Raw genomic sequence first — 23,805 nt, forward strand, 5'->3', positions numbered from 1 at the left:
GGAGGACCTTCCCGGGTCTGGGGGGGGGGGGCGGGGGGGATTCCTTCGGGCTCCTTGGGGGTCCCTCGTCGGGGGATCGCCAACTGGTGGGTTTCTCACTGGGTTCTCAGCCGTGGTCAGAGCACTGGATACATCCCTTCTCCATCTGGACCAAAAAAACCCCAACCACCTAACCACCCAGACAGACAGACAGACAGACACTCCCCCCCCCACCCCCACCCCGCACACACTGGCAAACCATGAGGCTACAACAGCTGACATCCTGGCTTGAAGGAGAAAGTGCGCTATTGGGCCCTGTTTTCTCCTTTGGATGCATCCTCCTGAGACCGTGCTGACCCTGGGGCCCCTGGCGTCCTGACTGTGACTGACACGCGTGATTAGCAGGCCAGTGAGCGAGAACCAGGGCAATTGCTATCAAACCGATTACATCCAGGGACGTCAGAACAAGGACTGCGAGCCCCAGGGACGTGCCATCCTAGCTCTGCCAGGGACGCCCTCTGGGGCTGTGGCCAAGTCAGATCCTCTCTTTGTGTCTTCTTTCTCCAGGGCAAGTAAGAAACCATGCTTACTGCTCCCCAAGTATGTTATACAAATAAACCCAGGGAACCGAGGCAAAGACACGGAAGGTTTTGTTTTCGGGGGGAAGGTGGTGGTGACTGAAAGGCACTCTGCACAGAAGGTTCTGTAAAGGGAGCCATTTGACCGGGTCACATCCATGACAGTTAATACACATGCGTTGAAACAAACTCTGTAGATGCAGGGTGCTATATGCTCTTCAGAGGACTCATACCTTAGAAAAGCCACACTAAAACCCGCGTCCTCAGACCTTCTCCCGGGCCTGTGCCAGGCCCCATCCCCGTCTTGGCCATTTTCATTCTCTATTTCTGCTCAAAGGCCACAGAGCACTGCTAGGTGTGGATACAGAATGATGCTGCGGTTGGGGCTTCCCACTGGAGCCTAAGCTGTCGCCTGGGGTTCAGACATGTCAGGGTACCAGACGCCTGTTTAGTGGAGGGACTGACAGGCTTCCTGAGACAGCAGATCCTCCACCAGGAAGGAGCCTAACACTGTGCCCGAGTCAGGAACAAAGACTAAGCCTCCAGGAGGGAGAGGTCCTTTGGTGTTCAGTGTTGTGTCTTTTGGCCCTGAGTCCAGTAGGAGTGGAGAAGGGGGGAAGATGGAAGGAAGCTATGGGTGAAAGCTGACATATCTGTTTCAGACGTTTCAAATCCTACATTTCACAGTCATGACACATGTTCTCACCTTCACTAGAAAAGATCCTCCTCCTCCTCCTCTTCTTTTTCTTCTCTCTCTCTCTCTCTCTCTCTCCCTCTCTCCCTCTCTCGTCCTTGACTGGAATTGAACCTCAGGCCCTTCAATCCTCAGGCCAACGCTCTATCCACTGAGCCAAACCAATCTGCGCTCCTCTCCTCCCTTCTTTTTCCCTAGAAGAAGGAAAGGAGAAAAGCACAGGGGTTTTCAATCCGTACCAAAAGGAGGGATAAAGAACTCTACTTGGACACGACCACTCCAAGTAAGACCCCAGAGGCTTGAAATAGTGTACAAGTTGGGGAATTATGATGTGTTCCAACCATAAAGTGAAAGAAAGGATGGAAGGAGATGAGGTTGGAGAAAGGGGTCCCAGGCTGTCCTCACATGGAAGTCATTACAAAGCCTCTCTTTCCCACACTCCCTCTTCACTCTCTTTCTCCCTTTCACCAGGTTCACCTATTTGCTTTAAAATAACCCCTCAATTGAAAATTGAAAACAACTCAGGCCTTAGTCAGGATTTTCACCTTTATCCTAAGAACAATAGGAAACCATTTGGCAGACTTAATTACATGAGTGGTCAGAGCAGGTTTTCTTTTTAAGTTTAATCTCGTTGCTGCATTGAGAATGGTCTGAGAAGGAATGGACAAGAAAGATTTGGACAAAGCAGTCAGGTGGTGATAGGTAAGAGAGATCATGGTGAACTGAAGTGGTAGTAGCAATAAGAGAAGGAGTATTGGACAGGTATGGAAAGTATTTCTAAGGTAGAATTGATAGGTCTTGCTGATGGGTTGAATGATTTACCCTCTCTGCATCCACCCCCTTGGGCATTTAACTTTGAAGTGTCCTCTGCCTCTGTCTCTGGACTTGACCATGTGCCTGGCTTTGGGTAACAGAATGAAGCAGAAGTGCAAGTATGGTGCTTCTAAGTCTACAACTCGAGAGGCCTTGCTCTTTCTTGTGTTTCTGTCATCTCCATGAGGACATTCCTGAGGTAGCCTACTGGCATGGAACAGATATGTGGCAGAGACTTGAAGTGCCCAGTCAGCCCAGTTGAGACTCGTCTAGATCAGTGGTCGGCAAATTCATTAGTCAACAGAGCCAAATATCAACAGTACAACGATTGAAATTTCTTTTGAGAGCCAAATTTTTTAAACTTAAACTATATAGGTAGGTAATTGTTATTAACTTAATTAGGGTACTCCTAAGGCTTAGGAAGAGCCACACTCAAGGGGCCAAAGAGCCGCATGTGGCTCGCGAGCCGCAGTTTGCCGACCACGGTCCTAAACTAATTGCGGAAAGAATGATGCCAAACAATCTACCCTTGGCGCTGGGGAGAGAAATCACCTTCCATGAGTACACTGAAGGGTATAATCCAAATATTGAATTTTGCAAGAAAAAAAAAATAAGGAAAACTGGCTGTGGTTTAGGCCTCAACAGGTTCCTTCATCTTTCCTTTCCTCTACTTCAAAATGTTTCTGTATCTATTCTCCTTCATCACTTCTAACTTTTCTATCTTCCTCTGTGTTCTTTCTTTACTATCTCAATGGAGAGATAATCCAGCTCCATTCCAGGACCTAGCCCTCCATCCATCTACCCACCTGGGACCTTGCTTTGCCCTGGCCCCTCACAGTGTTCCCTAACCTAAACCAGCAGGCTGTTCCACCTAGCACTCTATTAGTGAGAAGCAGAGGAGATCGAAAGCCCCTTCTGTTGTCCCAGGAAAATCCAGGTTGAAAGTTGCAAGAAATTGTCCAGATCCTATCCAATGGGGCTGGCTTAGGAGCAGAGATGGGGAGCTGAGGGCCAAGGGCAAGCTTTATTCTTTCCTAACAGGGTTCTATACCCAGATCTTCTCTGTCTGCCTCAGCAATGTGGGAGTGCATGTGGCATCCTCAGCTACTTAGCTTCAGGCTGCTCCAAAATTGCCCTCTCCTTCTTCACCAGTACTGATCTCCTAGAGCTTGGGTCTCACTTTTTTTTTCTGAATTACAACCTGGATGAACTTTGATAATGGCTTAGCTTGAGCCTGAAACGTGGTCCGTTTCTTCTCATATTCATTCTTTTTTTCATTTAACAGATATTAAATGTTGACTCTCTTCCAAATACTGCACTGTGTGTTAGGAGACACTGGTAAATAAGGCAGAGTACTCTGCCTCCAATTAATTTAATGTACACTCTGGTGGGGGAATTTTGTCTCTCCACAAGGCTTGGCATGAAATTCCAGGGACCAGCATGGAAATAAAACTGAAAAAACAAGGCCCAATCATTCACTCTATGCAGTATAACCATGTTTTAATCCTGCACAAAAAACTGCTGTTATTAGTCTACATTATTTTGATCTTTACACAGCTCATAATATATCACATCTTTTCACAGAGGCCATTGTTTCAGACAATTACAGTTTCCAACAATATAAACACCATGTAGGGCAATGAACTTGTGGCACAGTACATTTTATTAATAACATGCCTTGTCAGCTCCAACAGGCTAAGCTATGGATGGATGAATACTGCAAAAATGAGCCTGTATCTGATACAAGTTTATGTATCATCACAGTTGTTACCATATCTCTGCTCACAGTCAGGGAGCTGCCACATCGTATTCAACAGAATGGTGTGTGGATACATTGTCAGGACATACAAATATTTACTGTAACCTACCTTTCTTTGGCTATACTTGCCTGAGGATGTATAGTAAAATCAAAATTTAAAATTCCCCCTGGGTTATTATTCCCATTTCATTTTTAGTAGGTTCTCCAAAAAGTGCTACAGTGTATTGAAATATAAAACTGCTTATATATTTTCTACCCATAGCACTTCTGCTTCAAATGGTGTCACGGACCCTCAGTGTCTAATTTATCTTGACAGTGTCTGAAGTGGAAGTAAACCAGTTCAGACTGCAGGTCCTGAAGTATGAGTCAGAGAAGGTGGATGTAGCCGAAGTGAAATGAGAGCATTTAAATGAAATGTGAACTCCAGTCAATTTGAATGAATTCCCTTAGCACCTTAGCCCAAGAAAGAACCTGTAAGGGTTTTAATCCTCGCCTGACTCATGACAAAGTGCATGACCCTGAGCAAGTCAGTTAATTAATCTCTGTGTCTTGGTGTCCCCATTTTACAACAGGGTTAATAAGACCTGTAAATGAACCTGCACTTGGAGTTCAGAAGAAAAGAGAATTACACTCTTTCTGAAATGTAGCTGAATAATTATCAATCAATTATCAACAGGAATTTATTGAGCTTTGCACTCACCCATCATTATATGATAAAGAAAATCTTTAAATGCTAAACACACACACACACAACTTCACTACATGAATGAGTGAGAAAGGGAATTAATGAGCCAAGTACTGCATGCCAGCCAGGTTCTGTGCTATGGAAGACCCAAGATGCATTCCTGCCTTTAAGGAACTAAGTTTCTAGTGAAATAAGACATATATAGCCCGGACCTGTGTTGCTCAATGGTTAGAGAATGGGCCCTTTCACTAAAAGGTTGTGGATTAGATTCTGGTCAAGGGCATGTACCTGTGTTGTAGGTTTGTTCCCCTGGCCCTGGTTAGGGTGTGTGTGTAGGCAACCAGCCTATGCGTCTCACATCTCTCTCTCTCTTTCTCTCTCTCTCTCTTTCCCCCCTCCCTCCCTTCCACTCTCTCTGAAAAGCAATGGAAAAAATCACTGAGGATTAACAACAAACAACAACAAAAGACATGCATAGATTAAAATGTATTTAACAAGGTGTAAAATGCAAATGACTGTTGTCTATCATCTTCAAACTAGAATTTCCAGATTCTCAGCTTCATTGTAAATTCTTCTCTAAAATTGATCTAATTGAGAATATGCCTATGGTTTCATTGCATAGAAGCAATAAAGGATGTTTAATAAAAGACTTTAAAATATAGAAATATATTTCATTAGAGTAATATTACATAAGGAAGTGCAATTGAAATATTAGTTTGGGAGGTGGGGGAGAAAGATATAAAACAGTTAAAGAAGAACTTGTTTATGTTACTTCTTTTTATATTTTTATTGAGGTATAACATCTATATAGTAACATGCACAAACCACCACCTAAATCAAGATATAGGTAATGCCCCTCTCAATCATGACATTTCAAAGTTAATGTACTTCTTTCCCACCCCAGACATACCATTATTCTGACTTCTTAGGCTTATCTATACTAATAAAAGGGTATTATGCTAATTAGACTGGACGTCTTCCAGACATCCATCTGGACATCCTTTTGGACAAAGCCACCGTGGCAGGGGCCAAGGCAGAGGCAGTTAGGGGTGACTAGGCCAGCAGAGGAGGGCAGTTAGGGGAGACCAGGCCATCAGGGGAGGGCAAGTTAGGGGCGATCAGGCCGGCAGGGGGGAGCAGTTAGGGGCGATCAGGCTGGCAGGCAGAGGCAGTTAGGGGCTATCAGGCAGGCAGGGGAGCAGTTAGGGGCATTAGGCAGGCAGGCAGAATGGTTAGGGGCAATCAGGCAGGCAGGCAGGTGAGCGCTTAGGAGCCAGCAGTCCCGATTGCTAGAGGTATGTCCAACTGCCGGTTTAGGCCCGATCCGGCAGTCAGACATCCCCCGAGGGGTCCCAGATTGGAGAGGGTACAGGCCAAGCTGAGGGACCTCCCCCGCCTGCATGAATTTTGTGCACAGGGCCTCTAGTAATACTATAAAGTACTATAGACTTTATATAAATGGAATTATATCTGTTGTGCCAGGCTTCTTTTGTTCAACATTATGTCTATATGATACATCTATTGTTGCATACACCAGAGTTCATTCTTTTGGATTGTTGCAAAACAACCTTTTTTAAAGTTTGGTCTGAGGGCCCCTGGGGGAGTCTCTGAGAATTTTCAGGGGGGCCCGTGTGTCAAAATTATTCTCATAATAATTTAGGATTTTATTTATTTGGCTTTCCCAGTGCATTGATGTTTTCATTGATGGTGCAAAAGCAATGGTGATTAAAACTGCTTGACCTAGGCATGAATATTTTTTTTAGATTCATAAGTTTTGTGTCCTCTCTGAAATATCTTTGCTTAACCTGAGGATACAAATATTTTTTCTATTATTCTCTTCTGTTTTATAGTTTTAGATTTTACATGTAGGACTAAGATTTATTTTGCTGTAATTCTTGCATATAGTGTGACTTTAGGATCAATAGTCCTTTTTTAAAAAAATGGATGTCCAATTGTTATAGCACTACTTACTGAAAAGACTGCTTGTTCTCTCTATTTCCATTGAATTACATTGGCACTTTTGTCAAAACTCAATTGAATATATATACTTCTTACTTAGTTTCATTTATCTATATGTCTTTCTATTCACTAATGCCATAATTTGAATCCTATAATCCATGAAGATGGTATATTTCTCTGTTTAGGTACTCTTTAATTTCCTTTAACTATGTTTTTGCAATTTACAGTATAAAGATCTTTTGTTAGGTTTATTCATAATTATCTTATTTTTGGTGTTATTATAAATGGAATGGCTTTTAAAATTTCATTTTCCAATAGTTTGCTGTTAGTATACAAAGATATATGTTTAATATTTGCTTTAAATAGATTCTTTTATATGAACACTGTATCCTGTGACCTTGCTAAATTTATGAGTCCTAGTAATTATTTTTTGAATTCTCCTGGGATTTTTTACATGAATAATCATATACTTTGCAAATAGAGACAATTTTACTTCTTCATTTTTGTTGTTGTTGTTGTTGTTGTTTTTGGTAATCCTCACCCGAGGATATTTTTTCCACTGATATTCAGAGAGTGGAAAGTAGTAGGGTGGGGGTGGGGAGGGAAAGAGAGAGAGAGAGACATTGATGTGAGAGAGACATATGGGATGGTTGCCTCCCACACCTGCCCTGACTGGGCTGGGATGAACCTGCGACCCAGATATGTGCCCTTGACCAGGAATTGAACCTGAGATGTTTTGGTGCACTGGTTGACACTCTAGTCTAACCATTGAGCAACCGGTCAGGGCTACTTCTTCCTTTTTGATCTTATTGCCATTTCATTTTCTTTCATTCTTACAATGACAAAGATCTCCAGCACAATGTTGAATAGCTGTAGTGATAGTGGCATATTTGCCTTGTTCCCACTGTTGGGGAAAATAATTCAGTCTTTCACCATTGGCTGTCTGCAGATGTCCTTTATTCAGTTGAGGAAGTTCCCGACTATTTCTTGTTTGCTGCAAGTTTGTAGCAAGAATGAATGTTGTATATCATTAAATGCTTTTTCTTTATCTATTGACATGATCATGTGGTGTTTTTTCCCTTAGTCTGTTATTACAGTGCATTATAGCAGGCACTGTGCAAGATCATTTGTTATAACGCTGATGACATGCCTAGAACCTGAACTCTTTTGTATATTGATTAGGCTGTGGTAAAATTGGTACATTACATGTAGTTTTGATGCAGTTATAAGAACCTATCTGTGACGATGATGTTAAGTGGGGGTTTACTGTACATTGATTGATTTGTAAATCTTGAACTAGTCTTGCATTTCTGGGATAAAGCCTAATAGTCTTGAAGTGCTATTCTTCTTATGTACTGTTGATTTCATTTACTAGTGTTTTGTGACAGATTTTGCCTCTATATCCATGAAGGATATTGGTCTGTAATTTTCTATACCATTTTTGTCAGGTTTTGATATTAAGCTTATGTTGGTGTATTAGTTTGTTAAGGCTGCCATAACAAACGAATACAGACTGGATGACTTAAACAGGACATACTCATTTTCTCACAGTTCTGGAGGTTAGAAATTCAAGATCAAGTTGTTGGCACGTTTGGTTTCTCCTGCGGCCTCTCTCCTTGGCTTGTAGATAATTACCTCTCACTGTGTCCTCACATGGCCTTTTCTCTATGCAGCACATGCCCCCTTATGTCTTTCCTTTTCCGTACAGGGACAACAGCCTTATTAGATTAGTCTTTTTCATCTGTGGTGTTGAATTTATTGGCATAATGTTGCTCATAGTGTTCTCTTATTATTCTTTTAAGTAGGGGCCCAGTGTATGAATTCGTGCACCTTGAAAGGAACTGTGGGCCGCGAGGCTGTGGTGGGCATAGGGGCAGGTCTTGGCCCATCCTCTGTGCTCCTGCCTGGCCCCTCCCACAGTGGCCCCAGTCCCCTGTCTGCCGGCAGCCCTGCTCCAGCTGCCACCACTCCCACATGCTGATGGCGCTGCCCCGCTCCCTCGAGCCCACTGACGGTGTGGAGTGATTGGGGCTGGCGCCAGCAGCGGGTGTAAGCAGTGGCTGCTCCCCCTGATTGCCCCTCAGGAGTAGGGGGAGGTAGAGAAACCTCAGGGGTGATCAGGGCTGACAGCCGCCACTCATACCTGCTGACGGCGCCGAGCGATTGGGACCGGCGCTGGGCACTGGCAATGGGTGTGAGCGGGGCAGGTAGCAGGTGCAAGCGCCGGGTGGGACCGCGGCGCAGGGGAGCAAAGAATTTTCAGTAACCACCAGAGGTTTGTCCCGATGACAGCAACTGGCACTCCACCTTGGTCTGGTGCCCCCGCTCATCTGCTCCACCATCCTGCCATGGCTGATGCCTGCCATGTTCTGTGCGTGCCCCCTGGTGGTCAGTGCACATCATAGCGACTGGTTGTTCGGTTGTTCCACCGTTTGGTCTACTTGCATATTAGGGTTTTATATCTATAGATGTCTGTAGGACCTATGTTCACACCCTGTTTGTCTAAGACCTTATTTTAGACAGTCATACTTATTTTAAAAGAACTTAAGAGACGGAAAAATAAAAACTTATATAGTTATTCTGGATGTGTAGCTTTTCATATAAAATTTAAAATTGGCTTATCAATTTCTACAAAAAGGTTGGTATTTTGATTGAGAGTGCATTGCATCTATAGATTTGCTTGGGAAAACTGCCACCTTAACAATATTAAATTATTGGATCCATGAACAAGGTACATTTGTCTACTTACATCTTCTTAAATTTCTCTCATGAATTTATTTTCATTTTCAGGATACAAATCTTGTACAAATTTTGTTGGATATAGTCCCAAGTATTTGATATATTTTGAAAATGGTATTTTTATTTACATTTCAATGTCCAGTTGTTAGTTTCATATATTGTTATATAATGACATTATATCTTGTGAATTCACTAAACCCACTTATTAATTCTAGCAGCTTTTTTTGGTAGAAATTTCTGAAGTTTTTATATATATATAATTATGTCATCTGTGAATAAAGATAGTTTTATTTCTTCCTGTGTAACCTATATGCTTTTATTTCTTTTCATTCTCTTGTTGTCCTGACTAGATTCTTGAGTACAATATTGAGTAGAAGCATTGAAAGCAGAAATCCTTGCCTTGTTTTCAGTCTCAGTGGGAAAATATTTAGTCTTTTATCATTAATTATGATATTAGAAATAAGTGTTTCCTAGTCTTTTATTAGGTTGAAGCAGTTCCATTCCTAGGTTGCTGAGATTAGTACATGTTTTCTTAATATCCTATGTGATGAAATACATATGAAGTACTACAGCTGTATGTAGAAGTATGAAGATTGTCTAAAAAAGAAAGCACTTCTGTGATTGAATTGTAAACCGAATTGGTTGCTTTTTTCATAGAACACCATTTTTACTTGAAAGAACCAAGGACAAACTATGATTACTCAGACTTACATATTTGGTAGATAGTTTGTTAAAAAATAAAAAAATAAAAGGTGTGATCCTATCATGTCAAGGCAAACAACTGACTATATTTAACATTGATAAAATTTTCATTTTCAAGCAAAAATTAGAATTTTTAAAAATATATATTCACTCTTTTGGGCTTAACATCTTCCCAATATGTCATGACTTTTCTGTTGAGATTGGTGGTGATATTAACAAGCGTGATTTTTCTGATGTATGATGTGTGTCAATATTTAGAAGATCTACATATTTTGGTGAACCAATATTTTAAGAAACTACCACTTAAGTTTTAATGTAGTATTAAAGACTATTCACAATTCTCTGAAAAAGCTGTTAAAATAATCCTTCTCTTTTTCTCTATATATCTTTGTGAGGCCATATTTTCTTCCTCTACTTCAACCAAAACAACAGTATGTGACAGATTGAAAACAGAAGCAGATATTAGGATCTAGTTGTCTTCTGTTAAGCCCAACCGTAAATGGTAGATATACAATCTCTATTGCAAAGAGATTGACAAATATATCAAATAATGCCACTTCTTTTACTAATGTTTTTGTTTGGAAGATATAGTCATACATAAAAATATGTACATTGATATGTAATGGATTTATTATTTTTATTTTTTAAATACATTTTTATTGATTTGAGAGAGATTAAGGGAGAGGGAGAATCGGGAATCAAACCAGTGACCTCTTGGTGCATGGGATGATGCTCAACCAATGTACATAACATTTTAACCATTTTTAGGTGTATAGTTAAGTGATCTTAACTATAGTTACATTGTGGTGCAGCTGTCACCACCATTCACCTCCAGAATGTTTTTATCTTCCCAAACTGAGACTTTTTATTCATTAAATAATAACTCTCCATTAGCCTTTTCCCCTAGTCACTGGAAATTGCCATTATATTTTCTATCTCTATAAATTTGACTACCATAGGTACCTCCAAAAGTAGAATTATACAATATTTTTCCTTTTGTGTCTGGCTTATTTCACTTAGTACAATGTCTTCAAGATTTACCCATGTTGTTATTGTTATTTTAATAATAAAAAGCTCTCAGTCTTAATTTTTAGCATGATAAATATTAATAGAAATGCCCAAATATATGAAAAACTCTTTGGTGTTTTAATAAGTTTTAAGAGTCCTGACACCAAAAAGTTTGAGAACCACTGTTACACAATATCACAGCGTATGTATGTGTGCATGTATGTACATAATTTATTTAGCCATTCTACTGCTAAGGAACAATTGGTTTTTCTTCAGTTTTTGGTTATTGTGGATAAAGTTGTTATGAATATTCTCATACATGTCCAGTGGAGGACCTCTATAATACTTTCTCTCCAATCTCTAGGAGTGATGTGGCTGGATATTTATGCCTTTTAAAAATGATGATGGTAGATATCAAATCTCTATTGTATTTAGGTTACATTGGATACATTTCAAAGTACAGTGTGTAACAGACTTGGAATGCTAATATTTACAATATATAGGATATTTATTCTTTGCATTTGTTTAAACTTATGATGAAAAAATTTAGATATCAATGTAAGCATGTGTGGGGCATATATCATTTAAATATGTTATATTAGGAAGTACATGAGGAAAGTGTTTTGAAGACTACAAGACAGTAGACCCTTTAGGAGTTCAGAAGAAGAGCAAGACGATTAAGGATAGCGGAGGTCTCTTTCTCCCTCCTCTCCTTCCCCTTTTGCTCTCATCCTCATTACTTATCCTGTCATCTGACATTTACCAACAACTATTATAAGCCAACCACTCTGTTAGGCATTGAGGATATAGCTGTGAACAAGACAGAGAAGGATTTGACTCACAGTCTAGTGAGGGTTATAATCACCATGAAAACTAATAACTGAAATGACTGCAAATTGTGTCAAATATCTCAAAGGAAACAAACGAGTCTTATGATAGGTGATAGTGGTGGTATTGGTCGTTATGGAGGGTGGTCATGGTGGTCTCATGTTGGAAGAGCTGACTCTGCTTAAGAGGCAAGAGAAGAGCAGTCCAGGCAGAGGGTCTCATACTGAGAGCACTAACCAGACTTTGAAGAAGAAAGAGCTTGGAATGTTCTAAACACTGAAAGCAGGCCACTCTGGTGGGATTACAGTCAGACTTGAGTCTTTTAAAGTTATTACATAGTTAACTCTTGAAAACGTCTATACACAAAATATATAGCAGTTAATATAAAATATGTAATAAGGTAATAATGAAATGTAGAAGATATACTGATGCTTATCTTTGAGAAGTGATAAAAGTGAACATGCCTCTACTTTCCCCCTAAAACAGGAGATAGGGAAGGAAGATTCAGGAAAATAAAATGAGGTTACCATCTGCCTCAGCTATCATCTCACTGAGGGAAAGAGGGTGCCTTGTTAATTTTTGTATCTCCAGTGCCTAGCATTGTGCTTGATCTAAAGAAGTTGCCTAATCCATGTGTATCTTAAGGGAGAAAGAAACAGAATTAACGTTTATTTAGTGCCAAACTCTGTGCTGGAGCCAATTAAGCAAAATCAAAAGGCAAATAAAATACAGTAAGAATTGCAACATGCACAACAGACAATAGGTTGATGTGCTTAATACATTGTTAAAAACTAGCATATTGCTTAAGAGCATATGTTCTGGAGTGAGAAAGGTATACTGCTTTGAAAGCAAATTAAGGATTGTGTGGGTGTTTTAGTCGGCCAAGGGGAGCCAGAACATGGTGGGGGCGGGGAGAAAGAGAGAGAAATGGAAGGAAGGAAGGAAGGAGAGAGAGAGAGAGAGAGAGAGAGAGAGAGAGAGAGAGAGAGAGAGGAGAGAGAGAGAGAGAGAGAGAGAGAGAGAGAGAGAGAGAAAGGAAGGAAGAAAGGAAGGGAGGAAGGAAGGAAGGAAGGAAGGAAGGAAGGAAGGAAGGAAGGAAGGAAGGAAGGAAGGAAGGAAGGGAGAATACCACGGATCTGTGATGTCTGTGAAGCTCATTTCCAATCTGGTGCCCCTAAGGCCGACCTTCAGATGTTCCCTCACCACGGTTGTTCTCTTTTTCTGGTCTCATACTGAGAGTGCAAATATAAATAGAAGAGACATATACCTCCCAAACCGTCCAGCTTCAGAGAGAATGACAAAGACCTGAGTAACCTGTTAATTGAATGATGACTCCCTGAAGGGCATACTAGCCTTATAAAACACTTGGTCAGAACTTGTGCTGACACACAAGTGTATTGTGTGTACCTATCAGCATGATTTTATTCATTACATAATATACTCCTCTTAATTTTGAGGAGGAAATGAGCTAATTCTTGTACTACATGATTTTCCTACTTTAACCAAGCTAATTTTTGGTAAGTTAATTTGTTTAACATAATTGGTTACCTAGTATGTGCCACTGGCCCAGAGGCAGCAGATATAGCAGGGGTGAATAAAACATGTACAGTCTGAGACTTCATAGAGCTGCTATTGTACATGGGAGTGGGTTAGGACAAACAGGTGAGGAAATAAATTGCATAACATAATGTCAGATAGACTATAAATATTATGAACAAAAACAGAGGAAGGCCTTAGTCAGTTTGGCTCAATGGATAGAGTGTCGGCCTGTGGATCAAAGGGTCCCGGGTTTGATTCTGGTCAAGGGAAGGTACCTCTGTTGCAGGCTCCTCCCTGGCCTGGGGCCCCGGTCAGGGCGCATGCAAGAGGCAACCACTCTCCCTAAAAATTAATGGGAAAATATCCTCAGGTGAGGATTAAAAAAAAAAAACAAAACAAGAATGGAGGAAGGAAAGGAGCTCAATGTTGGGAGAAGCAAGGTGGAGCAAAGGAGGATGGGTAGAGCTCATCTCCAGTCAACAACATCATTGCCAAGAGGACTCTGAATCCTCACAGTTCCCAGGCTGAATTTCATTTAATCAGTGTTCAGGTGAAATAATTTGTCAGGGCAAGACCTAGAAATCAAATGGTAATATATATGGCATAAATGCCTGGAAATAAAAATGTCTCCAATGTCATCAATTCCCACTTGTGCTCTCCAGTTTGCTGACAAACCAACAACTGAAGTAAAAAGGGGAAGGCACAGTACCAAGCAGTTTATTACAACAATAAGATGGTTTGTTCAAGGAAATCTATAATAGTAAAAGCTTAATATGCTAATTAGACTGGACGTCCCTCCAGACGTCCTTCCGAACGAAGCTGGTGCTGTGAGGGAAGCCCGGGTCCCAGGTGCCTATGGGTGACCAGAGGGAAGCCAGCCTGGGTCCCGGGTGCTAGAAGGAAGCCGGTGCCGGCAGCCAGGGGAAGGAAGGCCTACTCTTGCACGAATTTCGTGCATCAGGCCTCTAGTAGAAGATATTTGTCTAATCAATATGATTTGGAAAAAAAAAATACTAGTTCTCAGAGGACTAGGGCTAGTACTAGTGTTAAACTGGTTTTGTTTATACTGGTGTCCTTGAAAAATTTCTTACCAAGATCACCAATAACAAACTAATACCAAAGCCAATGGTTAATTTTCTCTCCTAACCTTACTCTTCATTTGTTGCAAAGTATTCTCTTCTCTCCTCCTTTCTTCTTCTCCTCTCTACTCTCTATCTAGATTTTATGTAGTCTCACACAGACCTAATAAACCATCTATATGCTGATGACCCTAATTTATATATTCAACCTTGTTTTCTCTCCTAAACTCTGGGTTAGTATATCTAACTGCTTACTTGATATCTCCACTTGGTAATTGAAATTAAACATGGTTAAAATATAAAATTTGATTTCTGTTTCTTTTTCAATACCCAATATGGACTTCCCTGAATCTTTTCCTTTATACCACTGTTGTTTATCCTATTGCTTGATACAAACATCTTGATTTCTCACTTTAATTCATACCCTACCTGCAGTCTATCAGTAAGTTTTATTAGCTCTCACTCCAGATTACATCTGGACCACCCATTTCTTATCATCTCCACTTGAATAGTCTTAGTTAAAAGAAGTCATTACATTTTGCCAAGTCTATTGCCAGAATGTCCTAACTGGACTTCCTCCCCAGTGCAGGTGAGCTGAGGCTGTGTGCTGAGGGAGTTGAGACTCTGTTCTGAGCATGAGGTTCAGAGTGATGGTGTCTGCAATGGAAAGACGATGGTGAGTGGGGTCTGTGCGGTCCCTGAGGGACTGTGCAGGCACAGTTGGAGGAGAGCCAGCAGTCCCTCCCCACACACTTGCACTGCTAATAGATGGTGCAGCAGGAACTAGAAAAAGCGATCAGGAACCAGGAAGAAAAACCCCCTTCCTCCTGCAACGTCCCTCCCATGCTCTCTACTGATAAAGTTCAACATGTGCGCTGTGAGGGAGAAATGCTGCAGAGCAGGTCCTGAAGGGTGACTCTAGAGCGCAGAGGTAATAAATTGATAAGTGGGACAATCTCTTTCATAATAAATACTTCGTAACTAGCTTCACAAACCCCCCTGGTGTGAGGCTTATTAACTTCATTTCTGGGATTATTCATACATTATTTATGGAACTGAATTTTAAATTTAGAGTGTACAACTTCTGTGTTTCTGTTTCCATTTTTATGTCAAATTTCTTCTATGAACATCAATATAATTAATAACGAAAAAAAAATCCAAAGCAGTATATGCCAGAAATGGAAAAAAGATGCCTAGGCACCAAATACCGTGGTCCCAATGGCCACATCTAGCAAATGATTGGACAGAGGGCTGAGCCTGGGCAGCAAAGCTTCATGGTTAGATGAATTAATAAGATGCTTCTTTCAAATGGATATTCTCCAAGGGGTATGGTCTATATCCTTTACTGTGTAAATTACTCTTTAAGTAACTAGTCTTTTAGCCCGGATTAATTCATCACAGTAGCTACCATAGCAAAAAAAAAAACAAAACAAAAATAAGTCTCTAAGGGGGAAAATAAGGCTTGAGGGAAGATTTAGGACAGGAGGTGTTATGGACTGAATATTTGTGTTGTCACATGCTGAAGCCCTAACTCCCCATCTGTATGTGGAGATGGGGCCTCTAAGAAAGTGATTACGGTTAAGTGAGGTCATAAGGGTGGAGCTCTGATCTGATGAGATTAGTGTCCATTAAGAAGACATTCCACCCACCCCCACTCCATGCCCCCACTGAGAAAAGGCCCTGTGAGCACATTGCACACTAAGGGGAGAGCTCTCGTCAGACACACACCCTGCCAGCACCTGGGTTTTGGACTTCCAGCCCCCAGAACTGTGAGAAAATAAATTCTTGTTGTTTAAGCTACCCAGTATTTTGTGATAGCAGCCCTTTCCATAAGAATAAAGGCACTGCCCTAACCGGTTTGGCTCAGTGGATAGAGCGTCGGCCTGCAGACTGAAGGGTCCCAGGTTCGATTCCAGTCAAGGGCATGTACCTTGGCTGCGGGCACATCCCCAGTAGGGGGTGTGCAGGAGGCAGCCGATCCATGTTTCTCTCTCATTGATGTTTCTAACTCTCTATCCCTCTCCCTCCTTTCTGTAAAAAATCAATAAAATTTAATAATAAAAAAAAAAGAATAAAGGCACTGTCTGGGAAAGGCAAGCTCAGAGGAATGCCATGGAGTTCTCAGGATACATGTGTACTGGGGTAGGGGAGAGATACAGAAAAAGAGGAGAGTGGAAGAACAGCAAAAACAAATTTCTTTCACTATGCTACCATTTTGCTTAAGACGGGCCTTTTTAATTAATGGAGGTAAATGGGACTATGGTATCCCCAAAACATATGAACACTCTCACATTTTTCTAATTGGCTTTAAATTTTTTTTTTACTTTCGTCTGAATATAAGTTTGTAGCAGTTTCCAACGTAAAGATCATAAAGACTTAACTCAGAAGTCAAGAAACTATTTTCATTCTTTCAACCATTAAGCCTCTTCTATTTAGAAATGTTACCTCAACTGCTCATTTGTTATTGTTTTTTAAATAAAGAGAAAGCTGGAACATTATATGATTTTGAAAGGACTTCTCCACAGAAAAACTCAACTCAAGGTGTAGAGATATGCATATGATGTGCCTGAATTAGATGATTTAGGGATAAATTCTCAGTAGTATTCTGATACAGCTAGCAGGTACTTAGTAAGGCCAGTGGATGACCAAATGTGGTATAAAGTAAATAAAACATAAACATTAAGCTTTGCCCCTGACTCTGTTTTCCATGTATGGTTTTCCCTAAGACATCCTCACTATATCTCTTCATGAAGCTGCCGCCAGCTCAGAAATGCACCCTTAAATTACTTCCTTCTTTTCCTGCCTTATTTGCTTATTTCCTTACTCTAAATGTCCTCAGATTACAAACCTCCCAATGAAGTGCTAGTACTCAAATTTGCTCAGTCTCTTTTTTTCTAGATAATCCAAGCTAAGACAGTGCCCAGATATTTTATAAAAAGATATATTTTATAAATAAATGTAGTAAAAATTTGCTTCAGGTACAGAATTGTGAATAATTATCTTCTGATAAAACTAAGAATTCTTGGCAATAAAGAACTCTAAAATTAAGATTTAAAAAATTATGACATTGACATTGTTAGAGAATACTTCCTTTTGTATAGAATGTTCATGATTTGGGATTTGTCTGATGTTTCTTCATGATAAGATTTAAGTTATACATATCAGGTAAGAATATTACATAGTGATATTGTATCCTTCTTAGGGCATTGTATCTATGTATGATGTCCATAATATCACTTGATTAGCGATATTAATTTCGATTATCTGGTCAAGATTGTTAATACTTTTTGTTTTACATGTGCACTTAAATATCTGTATTTTTCCCATTTATAATTTAATCATAATTTGACAATACTGCAACACTGTAGCAGGCTTCAGTATTATTACCCCATGCTTCAGCCCCTCTAAAATGTATTTACCACAGAGGAGGGCAGAGGGGGAATAAATGAGAACAAAAAGAGACTTTGCTTTGAGCAATGGGCACACAATGTAGTAAGCAGATGATGTTTTGTTGAGTTGTACACTTGAAACCTGTATGGTTTTGTGAACCAGTGTCACCCCAATAGACTAAAAAAAATAAATAAAAAATAGAATAAAATGTATTCACCACAGAGACAAAGATTGTCTGTTTTATTCACTAATACAAAATATTCTAAGTACAGGGTACAGTGCCTACCACCTATTTACTGAATGATTGAATAAAAAGATAATTCAGATTAGTAAAAATGTCAATAACAGAATTATAATTAAAGTACTTTATGACAGACATTTAAAATTTTATTTTTCAACTACAGTTTACATTCAATATTATTTTATATTTATTTCAGGCTTATAGCATAGTGGTTAGACAATCATATACTCCCCCAATATTTTAAGTACATAACTGGCACCATACATAGTTATTACAATATTATTGACTATATTCCCTATGCTATACTTTATATCCCATGAATATTTTGTAATGACCAATTTGTAGTTATTAATCCCTTCACCTTTTTCACCAAACCCCCAAACCACCCTCCCCTCTGGCAGCCATCAGTCTGTTCTCTGTATCTATGAGCCTGTTTTTATTTTGTTATGACATTATTAAAGCCATACTATTGCCCAACCGGTGTAGCTCAATGGTTGAACATCAACCCATGAACCAGGAGATCATGGTTCGATTCCCAGTCAGGACACATGCTTGGGTTATGGGCTCTATCCCCAGTAGGGGGTGTGCAGGAGGCAGCCAGTCAATGTTGATGTTTCTTTCTCATCAATGTTTCTATCTCTCTCTCTCCCTCTCTGTTCCTCTTTCTTTAAAAATCAATTTTAAAATATTTTTTAACAAGCCATACTGGTGTGAGGTGATACCTCATTGTGGTTTTGTTTTCCATCTCTCAGATGATTAGTGACTTTGAGCATTTTTTCATATGTCTCTTGACCTTCTGTATGTCTACTGTGGAGAAGTGTCTATTTAGGTCCTTTGCCCATTTTTTAATTGGATTATTTGTCTTCCTTTAGTTAAGTTGTATGAGTTCCTCATATACATTGGATATTAACCCCTTATCAGATGTATCATTGACAAATATGTTCTCCCATGCAGTGGGCTCCCTTTTCATTTTGTTGATGGATTCTTTTGCTGTGCAGAAGCTTTTTATTTTGATGTAGTCCCATCTATTTATTTTCTCCTTAGTTTCCTTTGCCCTAGGAGATGTATTGGTAAACATATTGCTATGAGAGCTATCTGAGATTTTGCTACCTATGGTTTCTTCTAAGATTTTTATGGTTTCACGACTTACATTTAAGTCTTTTATCCATTTTGAATTTATTCTCGTGGTGGTCTAGTTTCATTATTTTGCACGTACCTGTCCAATTTCCCAACACCATTTATCTCTTACCATTTGAGACAGCATGGAGGGACCTGGAGAGTATTTGCTAAGTGAAATAAGACAGTTAGAGTAAGACAAGTATCACATGATCTCACTCATATGTGTAATCTAATGAACAAAATAAATTGATGGAAAAAAAAAACCAGAGACATAGAAGCATGGAACAGACTGATGAATCTCAGAGGGAAGATGGGGTTGGTGGTGGGTGGGAGAGATGAATTGGGGAACTTAAATGCAATATATACATAGCCCATGGACATAGAGAATAGTGTGGTGAAGGCCTAGGGGGGCGGGGGTGGGGTGGATGGAGGTTAATAGGGGAAAAAAGGGGGACATCTATAATACTTTCAACAATAGAGATAATTTTTTAAAAAATGCCATACTACTTCAGCAGTCCATGGCCATAGGATACAAACACAGGACAGGAAATATATGATTAAGCATAATTTTAAACCTCTTCTCCCCTCCCACACACATTTTAGTCAATATATTTAACCAAAACCATCAGTTGCAAAACTGACTGATTTAGGATGCGTTGCAAATTCCCCTTATTACTTTATGAAAATAATATTATTAGACCTGAAATGGCTAAAAAGTGGGTAAACGGAGAAGGTACAAAGGAAGAAAATGAATGTTGCATGGAAACTTCTAGGTTTTACTCACCAGTGCTGAATTGAGTCATATACAACAGGCCTTACTTTGCATGGTTCTGACATGCACGATTTCCAGTTACCATGGTTTAGTTAAATAGCCCAGTCCTCCAGCACCACAGTTCACATTTCAGTTACCATGGTTCAGTTCAGTTCAGTAATTGCATGAAGTACAAACTTTATTGCTGGCTCTTCAGTCCACAAATCACACTATGTAAATACCAGATACATATCATGATCAGTGACCAATCACATCACTTCTTTCAAAGTCCGTCAGTGATTGGTCACTCTGCACCTGGTATTCAGTTCACATACAGAGATAGCAAAAGTGTGTAGCTGTGTTTCCATCTTGTCTCCCAGTGGCAAAATCCACGTGACATTTTACAAAAATGGATCATCAAAAGAGATAATTAGCTAAGAGATGAAAGTACAGCAAATAACCCCAAAGTGACGTTGCTGGAAGTAAAAATCGAATTGAATGTGGAGCTATAGAATAAATAACTGACCGTGAGAATGTTGACATTGCCACCATTTGAGAAATTCTAGATATGTAGCAGAGGAACTCAGTGAAGGCAAATTTATCAACATAAAGAAGGAAAGTGGTTGTAAAAACAGCAACAACAAAAACGAAGATGTCCCAGAAGAAGTAACACAAGCAAAAAAAATTCCACATTAACCAAACTTTTGGAGATATTTCACAACATGAATGTGCAAAGGATAACATGTTAGAAGCTGATCCAAATTTAGGAAGGAGAATAACAATTCACTAGGGCATACAAAAGGTCCTCTCTCCCTATATAGTGAGTTAAACAACAGAAGAAGGCAAGCAGTGTTTAAACTACTCTTGATACATTTTTAACAAAGACATAAAACACTTTAGTTCTCAATGTTTTAATGCCTTAAATTCCAGTATACTAAGTAAATAAGAGTTTTACTATTTTTTCTATATGTATGTATAACTGACAATAAGAGAGTTTAAATGTTTTGAAAAAAATTTAAAGGTCATAAAAAATCAAAAATTTCCCATTGATGGTTAAGGTAACTGCACAGTTTCAGCTTGCACATTCATTTTTATGGTTCTGTACTGCCATGCAAATTAAAGATGGCCTTTATTTCATTCAAAGTAAAGTACAAGTTAAATGCTCAGAAATGAAAATTAGAAAGTTCTTACCATAGTCATGATCTGAAGAAAAGTAAGAACTACTGAATGGAAATGATAAGCTGTAAACGTTAGCCTCCCACTTGGATCAATCCCAAATCTATATCTCTAGCTTGGGTTTCCCAGTGACTTCTGGGCGTTCCACCAGCACCTCACATACAACACATTAAAAACTGAACTTCCTCCTGACGCTGCCACCTACCGAAAAGCTCCAAGCAGCTTGATTCTCTGTAATGGGGTGTCAACTAGGATTAGTTTTAATGGCTATTAACAGAGACCTGAAATAATAGTAGCTTAAATAAGATAAAGAGTTATTTTTCTATCAAAATAAAACTCCAGAATTAGATAACCCAAGGCTAATATGGTGACTCACCAATTTTCAGGAATATATCTTTTTGTTCTACAATTCTTAGCACCAAGTGTCTATCTTCAAGTTACTTCATGGCCTTAAACTAGCTACTGGTGCTCCAATCATCACATTCCAGGAATAAAGAAGGAAGGTAAAGCAAAAGTGCTGCCACCCTGTTGAGTCAATGTACTTCAGAGAGGTTTCATGGATGCCCCACCCAAAGATGCCTGTTTATGTCCTTACTAGAGGCCCGATGCACAAAATTCATGCACGCACGCGAGGCCTGGGGGTCGAGGTGTCCCTTAGCCCAGCCTGTGCCCTCTTGCAATCTGGGACCCCTCGCTCCTTACCGCCCACCTGCTCGCTCCTTACCGCTTGGCTTGCTGCTCCTTAGTACTGCCATGGAGGCGGGAGAGGCTCCCACCACCGCCACTGTGCTCAACAGCCATGAGCCCAGCTTCTGGCTGAGCAGCGCTCCCGCTGTGGGAGCACACTGACCACCAGGGGGCAGCTCCTGCTTTGAGCATCTGCCCCCTGGTGGTCAGTGCACGTCATAGTGACCGGTTGTTCTGGTCATTGTGCCTTAACGGTTGCTGGGCTTTTATATATATAGATGTCTTACTAGACATAATGGGGACTAGAAAACTTAGTTTTTATATAATTTTTAGCTGGGCATGTTGCCAGCTTTGGTACTATATAAGTCAGTTACATAAGAAAATGGAATAGCCCTAGCCAATTTGGCTCAGTGGATAGAGTGTCAGCCTGTGGACTTAAGGGTCCCGGGTTCGATTCTGGCCAAGGGCACATTCCTTGGTTGCAGGCTCCCAGCCCTGGTTAGGGTCATGTGGGAGGCAACCAATCTATGTGTCTCTCTCGCATTGGTGTTTCACTCTGTCTCTCTCCCTTCTCCTCTCTCTAAAAATCAATGGAAAAATATGTCCTTGGATAAGGATTAAAAAAAAAAGAAAAGAAAATAGGTACAGTGGATACTGGGTAAGCAATTTGTGGTCTTTGTCAGACATCATTAATGATTCTACCATTCACCTAGTCACCAAGGGAAAGACCTAGGGATTTTCTGAGACTCTTCTGTCTCCTTCACTATCCATGTTCAAGATTAGTTTATCATACTTCTTAAGTTTCTTTCAAATTTGAAACTCCACTTTTTATTGTAAAGCTCCATTGCATAAAATAGTGCATGGCAGACACTGTTTATGTTAATAAATGTTAGTGAAATGCTGATTCAATAACTGCTTTTCATACACTTGAGGGAACTTTTCTCAGTGAATTTTAAATTGGGGGTCTTAAAGAATATTACTATTACATTATAATGTGTCATTTCTGGAATCCCTTAAGTCACAGAATAATTCCCTATTCTCTAACACTAGTGGGATTTGAATTAGTTATTCAACTTCAATAGTAAGAATGGAACACAGCCAAACACACGCATTCTCTGTATTTAATTTAATTGCATAACTTTGTTAGTAGCTATTGTCTCTTGTACTGTCTCCTCTAGGAGAATATCCTCAGCATGCTACAAGCACATGCATGTACATGTGTGCTCTCTCTCACTCTCTCACACACACATACACAGTAGTGATGGCCTCAAAAATCTTGTTCTTTAGCAAGTCAAAATGTCAAACATCTCAGTGGCAGGTATTAAAAACAGTAAGCCTGTCCCTGCTGAGCCACCTGCTGAATAGTCCATATGCAAGGTGCTAATTTTAGGCTAAAAAAAGGAAAGTTGTAAAATGTATTCTCTTCTCACTGCTCCATAAGAGCCTTTTCTTTTCTTTTCTCTTTTCTTTTCTCTCCTTTTCTTTTCTTTTCTTTTTTCTTTTCTTTTCTTCTCAAGCAGCTGCAGCAAAAGCTTACATGAATGCAAAGTGCAAGCAGTACAAGAAACAAGGCATAATTTAAAAGAACTCACTAGATGACTTAAACAAATAAACCTATTGGGTTAAGCGTATTGTTCTGGAGAGAATAAACAGTGTGACTGGCCTTGAATTGATGGAATTCACTGGAATAAAGCAGGGCTGATAAATTGGGATAAAATATTTAGCAGTTGTTCTTTATCCTGGGACAAATGACCAACTACTTTAAATGCATTTCCTGCAGCTGGTGAGTGGGTGGCCAGGTCTGCATCCTACCCACTGTTAGCCAAGTAACATTTCTTGACTTTGACAAGTGCCTCCAAAAGATGAGCTATTGAAGAAAGCAATGTACATCGCAGATCATTTACAAAATATTTTTGTTTCTCTAATTCCTGACATTCTGGTATAAATGAAGACCTGCAAGATCTGAACATGCTCAGAAAAGGGGTTGTTTTGACAAGATGGAGAATAGGCTGTTTGCGAGCAGTCTCCAGACCAGAGCTTTAATAATGTTCATATTACTAATGCTATTTTATCTTTACT

This window comes from Myotis lucifugus, unplaced genomic scaffold, assembly GCF_000147115.1.
Source record: "Myotis lucifugus unplaced genomic scaffold, Myoluc2.0 scaffold_23, whole genome shotgun sequence".
In the NCBI taxonomy this organism is placed as follows: domain Eukaryota; kingdom Metazoa; phylum Chordata; class Mammalia; order Chiroptera; family Vespertilionidae; genus Myotis; species Myotis lucifugus.